Genomic DNA, 8,125 nt, shown 5'->3' with positions numbered 1-8,125 from the left:
ATAAGTAAAAAACAACGAAAGAAGGAAAAAAAATAAAAGAAAAAAAGAGAGAAGGAAAACGAAAAAGAACCCACGACAAAAAGAAAACAGGAGAGGGAAAGGAAGAGAAAACGAAAAAAATTATGAAATAAAAAAAAGTAAAGTGAAAAAAAGCATACGTACATACATTTCTACAGACAGACAAACGTACACACAAGCAAGACTAGCAAAAAAAAAAAAAAAAAAAAGGCAAACAGACAGACAGACAGACAGACAGGCAGGCAGACAGATAGACAGACAGGCAAGGGAGCAGGCAGTTACATAGACATTAAAAAGACAAAACTCAAAAATAAAGAAAAAAAGAATTAAGAAAAAATGAAGAAAACTGCAGAAAAAAAAAAAAACACACACACTTTACTGTGAGTCTCTCCATTGTAGGTTTTTAATACCAGACGGGAAAATAAGAAAGTTTTGATGTTGACGGTGTAACTTGGGAGATATTAGCTGTGATGGAAGGCGGGGCTCACTGCTGCCAGGACTCATGATGACGCACTAATACCTTGCAGGCGACAGGGGAAGAAATTAAATACCAAACAATCAAGCTTACAGGAAAAAACATGTAATAGTGCAGGAGGACAATGCTGAAAAGAAGGAAAATAAAGGAAAAAAGAAAATAATGAAAGATAGAGCAAGGAAAAAACAAGAAAGGTACAGAAAAGAAAAGAACAAAACGAATACGAAAAAATAAAAAAAAAGAAACAAAGAAAGAAAAGAAATATGAAAGAAAAAGAAAAAAGAAAGATTTTATGTTTTTAAGGTTACTTTTCTAGCGCGTGATGGAGACAAAATAAAAATCCTGCAAAATTGGCAAAATATTTAGCACAAAGCTACTGTGGGAACTATTGATGTTGAGAAACAAACAAAAAATATAGTTTCCCATAAAAATAAAAAAAAAAGTGAAGGTGTGGCGTATTCCGAGTGTTGGCCCAGGACTGGTACTCGTTGCGTCACCCTTCCTGGGCCTCGGCATATAGAGTAGGATGGACAGTTCTTTTTTCCACAGTCCTTACGTTACCAATCACAGTTGACCGGCACCTCTTTAAGGCTTTGTAAACCTAGGAGCGAGCAATCGTCTCAAAAAACTTTCAGCTGTCACAAGGATTCGAACCCGATACTTCCTACATTGTAGTCAGACACGCTACCGACGGAGCTACCGCGGTCCACGTACCTCGCATATACTAAGGCCTGCAGAGAGAGAGAGAGAGAGAGAGAGAGAGAGAGAATGAAGACTTAAACAGAGGAAGCAACTTTGAATTTATACAAGAGAAAGTCACTGTGGAAAATAATAAAAGGTAGAGCGATTAAAGAGAGGAAGAATTCATTGTTTCTTGCATTACTGAGATTACTAAGATTCATTTCGCTGGATTACCAAAGAAAAAAATAAGAAAACTCGCTGCGGGAATGACGTATGGCGATTAAAAAATGGAAAAAAAAAATGTTTCCTACACTATTGTTACAACTATGAAATTTACCCTGCATTGAAAAAAAAATAAATAAATAAGATAAGAAATAAAACAGAAACCCATTGCAGAAATAACAGATAGGACAGGAAAAAAATAAATAAATAAATGTTTGCTGCACTACTGTTACAGCTAAGATTCTTTCCCATGCATTACAAAAAAAAAAAAAAAAAGGAAAAGGAAATCCACTACGGAAATAACAGATACGGCGATTAACGAATGAAGAAAAAAATAAATGCCTCCTACATTGCTGTGATTAATAACAGTCTTTTTTATGGCATTAAAAATAAATTAATTAATTAAACCATACAATATACACAAATAGGCCGCTGCGGAAACATACATTCAACAACTACAGGAAAAAAAAAAAGTAAAAGTTCCCACAATCTCTTAAAACCAAGACTTTTTTTTTCCCCCGGATTATCACATTTTCCGTCAGGGATCTGAGGGGGCGGCGGAGCGTCATGAGGGGCGCCGCGCCAGCCATTACGCTCCCCCAAGGACTCAGCACAGAGGCAAGGGGAGGGAGCACTCGTATATTATTAGCGCCGCGGGGGATGAACGCTTCACTCATGCTTAATTAACACGCTTCCCGCTCAGGTGAAGACGAGAACCACCTGGACTGCTAAAGGGAGGGAAGTAAGAGCTCCTGTGAGTTATCAGGTGAGCAAAGACGCCATTTCAGCTTTGCAGGTAAACTCGCGAATCAGCAGAACTAATAATGTTGAGAAAGGCAGCAGTTCCATGCCACTCAGGTGTGCAATGTGATCGGGGCATTTTCCTCTGGTTAAGGAAGGTGGCATTTCAACTTTCCAGGTTGTTCATTCAGTTCTCAGACACGAGAGACAAGGTGACTTGTGAACTGAAGAAAGACAACTCCTATGTTACTTAGGTGACCAATTTAAATAGAGCGCTTTTCTCGTGAACAAAAAGGTGGTATTTGCTAGATAATTAACTAATCAATTATTTTTTTTTTCAGATAAACACGAGAAACAAAACGATTAATGAACTGGAGAAAAACAAAAGTTCCATATTGGTAAGGTGAGCAATGTGAAAAAGTTGTCAGCTATTTTCTCAGGTGAACAAAGATGGCATTTCAATTTCCCAGGTGAACAAGTTGAACTTCGAGGAACATCGTAACTAATAAACTGGAGACAGGCAGAATTTCTAAACCACTCAGGTGAACAATATGAACCAATCACAAGATACTTTTCAGGTGAACAAAGATAACATTTCAACTTTCAAGGATAATAAATATATTCCTAATTATGCTTTTTCATCTTTCTGCGTCTTATATATAACAGAGGAACATCAAGACACCTAAGGAGTTAACTAAACTGACCAACCTATTTTGTCCACCTCTCTAATGCAGGAGTTAACCAGTATTCTCAGTCATTCATCCCTTTCTCTGGTAAACTCTGGAACTCCCTGCCTGCTTCTGTATTTCCACCTTCCTCTGACTCGAATTCCTTCAAGAGGGAGGTTTCAAGACACTTATCCTTCAGTTTTTGACTACTGCTTTGGACACTTTTCTGGGAATGGCATCTCAGTTGGCTTTCATTTTTTTATTTATTTATTTTGTTTTTTTTTTTGTTGCCCTTGGCCAGTGTCCCTCCTACGTAAAACAAGAAAAAAAAAACTTACGTTCCTTTTCTTCTCAAAGTTCATGAAAGCGAGAATGAAGGATATTTTGTTGTTTTCATTTTGCTCTCTGTATTTTTTTTATCAGAGACATGAAGAGGTCAAAAAAATAAAAATAAATAAAAAGCATATAAAGCTTGTAAAATGAAGTGTTTTGCTTAGTACAGACTAAATTAAAGGAGACGCTGGATGAGAGAAAACACTGAACACCAAACGGCAGACAAGAGACAAGACAAGTAAGTAAGCATGAGAGCAAAAAATATTGTCAGGAAATGTAACCCAGCAACTCCCTGGTAATGGAGGAAAAAAAAAAAAAAAGAGAAAAAATGAGAAGTGTTGTGTTCTTCCACGCACCACAAGGAAAAAAGAGTCACTCAGGGATCACTTAACATATCAAAAACGACAATAACAACACCAACACGTCCACTACCCGACAAAACTCGCGGAAGTGAAGAGAAAGGGAGGGACAAATGGAGGAGGAAGAGTTGAAAGGGAGGCGGGAGTGGAGAAGTGGAGGGTTCTAGAAAGTGGGAGGAGGAGGAGGAGGAGGAGGAGGAGGAAGGACAGAAAGTTGTAAGAAGTGGAAGGGACAAAGAAGAGCAGTAAGTGAAAGGAAAAGTGAGGAGGAAGAATACGATAAAAAAAAAAAAGATATTAAAGATGAACAAAAAGGAAAGAAAGGAAGGTAAAATTGGAATATGGGAATTATAGAAAAGACAAATATGAAAGAGGGAAAAGAAGAAAAACAAAAAGAAGGATAGAAGACAAGAATGAAGGGCTAGAAATAGACACAGTGAATGGAGGAAAGAAAAACGTGAAAAAAAAGAAGAAAAAGAAAAGAAAAATAAAGAAAAGAAAAATGAGCGACGATGGAAGTGAGACGGTGGATGAAGGAGGAGGAAGAAATGTAATAGACACAAAATAGGAAGAGAGAGAGAGAGAGAGAGAGAGAGAGAGAGAGAGAGAGAGAGAGAGAGAGAGAGAGAGAGAGAGAGAGAGAGAGAGAGAGAGAAGAGAAGAGGGTCCCAGGTGCTAACAGGATGGTTACTAGACTACACGTGATGTTTTACTTCACTGTATTTTCATCGTTACCATTATAAATACTAGCAAAATTCTAAAACACGAAACAATAAAAAAAAAGAAATACAGAAAAAAAAATTGTTTTAAGGAAAAATCACTAACTCACCAGCACTCTTCACCATCACCAGCCATCGACACCTGGAAGTCACGAGGACATAAACAGTGCTGCCAGTACCACCAGCCCCTCAGTGCCTCACTCATACCAACACGCTCCCCTTATCCCTGAGTCTCACCAGCACACCCAATAAAGACCCAATCCTGACTACGTGTGCCGTAATCCTCTCATCCTGTAGTCCCCTTAAGTAGCCTCGTCTGTTCACCTTTCCATTAACGCACCTGCCACATCTGTCTCATTACGACATCTGTTCTTAACACCCATAGCTTTCCCGATATATCAGTTATTACCTCTCTCTCTCTCTCTCTCTCTCTCTCTCTCTCTCTCTCTCTCTCTCTCTCTCTCTCTCTCTCTCTCTCTCTCTCTCAATATATTTTTTTTCTCTACAACGACGTTATTTTATACAAAGAAACGTACACGGTTTTACTGAGACATATATCAAGATGGACTTAAAGACTTGAACTACTGTTACTTCTTTTTTCTGTCAGTGGTGCCTTTCAGATTTATATTTTAAACTTCCACCAAACCATTTCACTAAGTCTGAGGAGTGGTAGTAGTCGTAAGCTTAAGGATTATCAAGACTTCCTGCGGAGCTAAAACTGAGCAACCCGTTTGTATTTTTTATTTTTTATTTTTGTCAGCAATTAACAGGATCTTTTCTTTTATTTGTTGTCCTTGATTGTCCTTATTGCTTCCTGCAGCTTCCCTTATGTTCTCAGGTTTTTTTTTCTTGTGGACAGCCTTCTTCGCACATAAGCGATAAAAAAAGACAACACGTTACCATTAATACATCTACTTGCCTCACATAACTCTTCCTTCCTCACATTGCAGAAGACAACGTAGAAATCATTCGTATCTTCTTTGGGCCATTTCTTTTAGGAGCCACCAGAGCGGAGCACGTGTGTCTATCTCTTCTGTTCCCTTTTATGCCTGGGTTTTCATTTGATTTCAGTAAAGATTCATTATTAGTATTGCTTGAATTTTTATTAACGTTTTATTATTAGTTTTTAATGTTATATTTGTAACCTCAGTTCTACGTCTACCAACAAGTGTCATAACGATCACATTGTGGAAAATAAACTGATTTGAATTTATACCCATCACTCCCATGTTTTCCTTCAAGTCATCCCTTCGCTTTGGTTTTCTTCTCTTCCCCTTGATACATCCTCCCCCCTCCATCCCCCTCCATCATGATACAGTATACATGTATTCTGTCACCAAAAGTTAGAGTAATATACATTTATATACGGCTACAACTCGCTTCCCATACTAAACCGTGAAAACGATGCTGAACTAAGGGTGGTTTTTACAGCGCAGCTACGGAAGAAGGAAAAAGAAATGAAAATTTTTATGGAAACCCAGGTGACCTCAGCCTGGGTCCCACGCTGTACGCGAGGAAAGAAGGAAAGAGAGAGTAAACTATAATGTAACAATTCATACCATTACAAACTGTCGGATTAATGAGTCCGTTCCAGTCACATTCCATTATTTTAGAACCGATTTCTTCTTATTGTGATATAAAAGAATCCCACTTCCTCCAAAAATTACCAGTCACATTCCATTATTTTAGAACCGATTTCTTCTTATTGTGATATAAAAGAATCCCACTTCCTCCAAAAATTACCTATTCTTAATTAGGGTAAGTAAAGAAAACTAATAGATGAATAACTAGATTGCATATTTTAACTCCATTGTCACTAATCTTATTGTGAACCTTTGAGAATAATTATTTATAATGATTTTCGGTGTAAATTAAGCTGATGTCATGATGCAGAAAGAAATAGACACATTTTTCTACTATTTAGACCATTGCCAGATGCTTCTGTGATGATCGTATGGTGACTGTTCCCAGTGATAGTGCTCAATCCTTATTAAGCTACAACTTTAATCATAAAAGCTTTCTGAAGAACCTCAAGACTGCCCAATCAGATGAATTACCACAAGAACAATGAGAGCAACTTCGAAAATACAAACAACTTTCAATACAGAGTTAAAAATAGTCGAGATAAGGACCCAGACTTTGAGAGGATAGTCCCCAATGGTTTATATATATATATATATATATATATATATATATATATATATATATATATATATATATATATATATATATATATATATATATATATATATATATATATATATATATATATATATATATATATATATATATATATATATATATATATATATATATATATATATATATATATATATATATATATATATATATATATATATATATATATATATATATATATATATATATATATTAATTCATATTGGGTGTTAAGACAAAAGCAGTGCAGGAAGATGGATTTCGTTAATCCCGGAAGAGAACAACATAGTGGCCATGGTAAAGTTAAGGGGGGTTAAATAAAAAAAACCGTGTTTGCCTGAAATCAATACATAATGCAGGTGATTGACGTACATTATCACCTGGATTACGAAGAGAGGGAGACGTGGACGCAGGTGAACTACTTTGCACTTTCCTGCTCCGTTCTTCTCTAATTTTACGGTTTTAGTTTTGCAAGTACATTTAGTGTAGCTTTGTTACATTTTTTTTTGTGTGTGTAATAATAATAATAATAATAATAATAATAATAATAATAATAATAATTTATAATTATTATTATTATTATTATTATTATTATTATTATTATTATTTTATTATTATTATTATTATCATTATTAATAATCAACAGTTGATTGGTAGATGCTATTGACAGATGCAAGGAAGCCACAGAACGCCTGACTTCTGACTCCGACTCTCTAAAATTTCTGATTGGGGCAGAACAAACTTAGTATTGTTCAATGACTTTTGTTTTTCTCTCCATCTATCAACTCGACACAACCTTCCAGACAACTATCCTCTCTTCTTCAATGACACTCAACTGTCGCCCTCTTCTATACTGAACATCCTCGATCTATCTTTGTAATCAAAACTGGAAACTTAACATCTCACCTCTAGCTAAAACAACTTCTATGATGTTAAGCTTTCTGAGTCGTCTCCGCCAGTGTTCTCACCCCCCACCCCACAACTGCTAACTCTATACAGGTCCCTATCCGTCCATGTAAGGAGTATGCTTCACATGTATGTGTGTGGGGGGGAGGGGCGGTCCCACTCATACGGCTCTTTTAGACAGGGTGGAGTCAAAAGCTTTTCGTCTTGCCAACTCCTCTCCTCTAACTGACTGTTTTCAGCCTCTTTCTTATCGCCGCAGTGTTGCATATCTTGCTATCTTCTACAGCTATTTTCATGCCAATTGCTCTTGCTAACCTTCCCTCCTCCCTCGATCTCACTGCACAAGACTTTCTTCATTCACTCACCCCTTTTCTGTCCACCTCATTAAAGCAAAGTTAACCAGTATTCTCATTCATTCATCCCTTTCTCTGATAAACTCAGGAATTCCCTGCCTGCTTCTGTATTTCCACCTTCCTATGACTTGAACTCTTTCAAGAGGGAGGTTTCAAGACACTTATTCTGTAATTTTTTAATAACGCTTTCGACTCAGTGGGCCCTTTTTTTTTGTGTGTGTAATAATAATAATAATAATAATAATAATAATAATAATAATAATTATAAATTATTATTATTATTATTATTATTATTATTATTATTATTATTATTACACACACAAAAAAAAATGTAACAAAGCTACACTAAATGTACTTGCAAAACTAAAACCGTAAAATTAGAGAAGAACGGAGCAGGAAAGTGCAAAGTAGTTCACCTGCGTCCACGTCTCCCTCTCTTCGTAATCCAGGTGATAATGTACGTCAATCACCT

Source organism: Scylla paramamosain, unplaced genomic scaffold (genome assembly GCF_035594125.1).
Source record: "Scylla paramamosain isolate STU-SP2022 unplaced genomic scaffold, ASM3559412v1 Contig16, whole genome shotgun sequence".
Classification (NCBI taxonomy): Eukaryota; Metazoa; Arthropoda; class Malacostraca; order Decapoda; family Portunidae; genus Scylla; species Scylla paramamosain.
The sequence above is the reverse complement of the archived record's forward strand: the minus strand, read 5'-3'. Positions refer to the sequence as shown.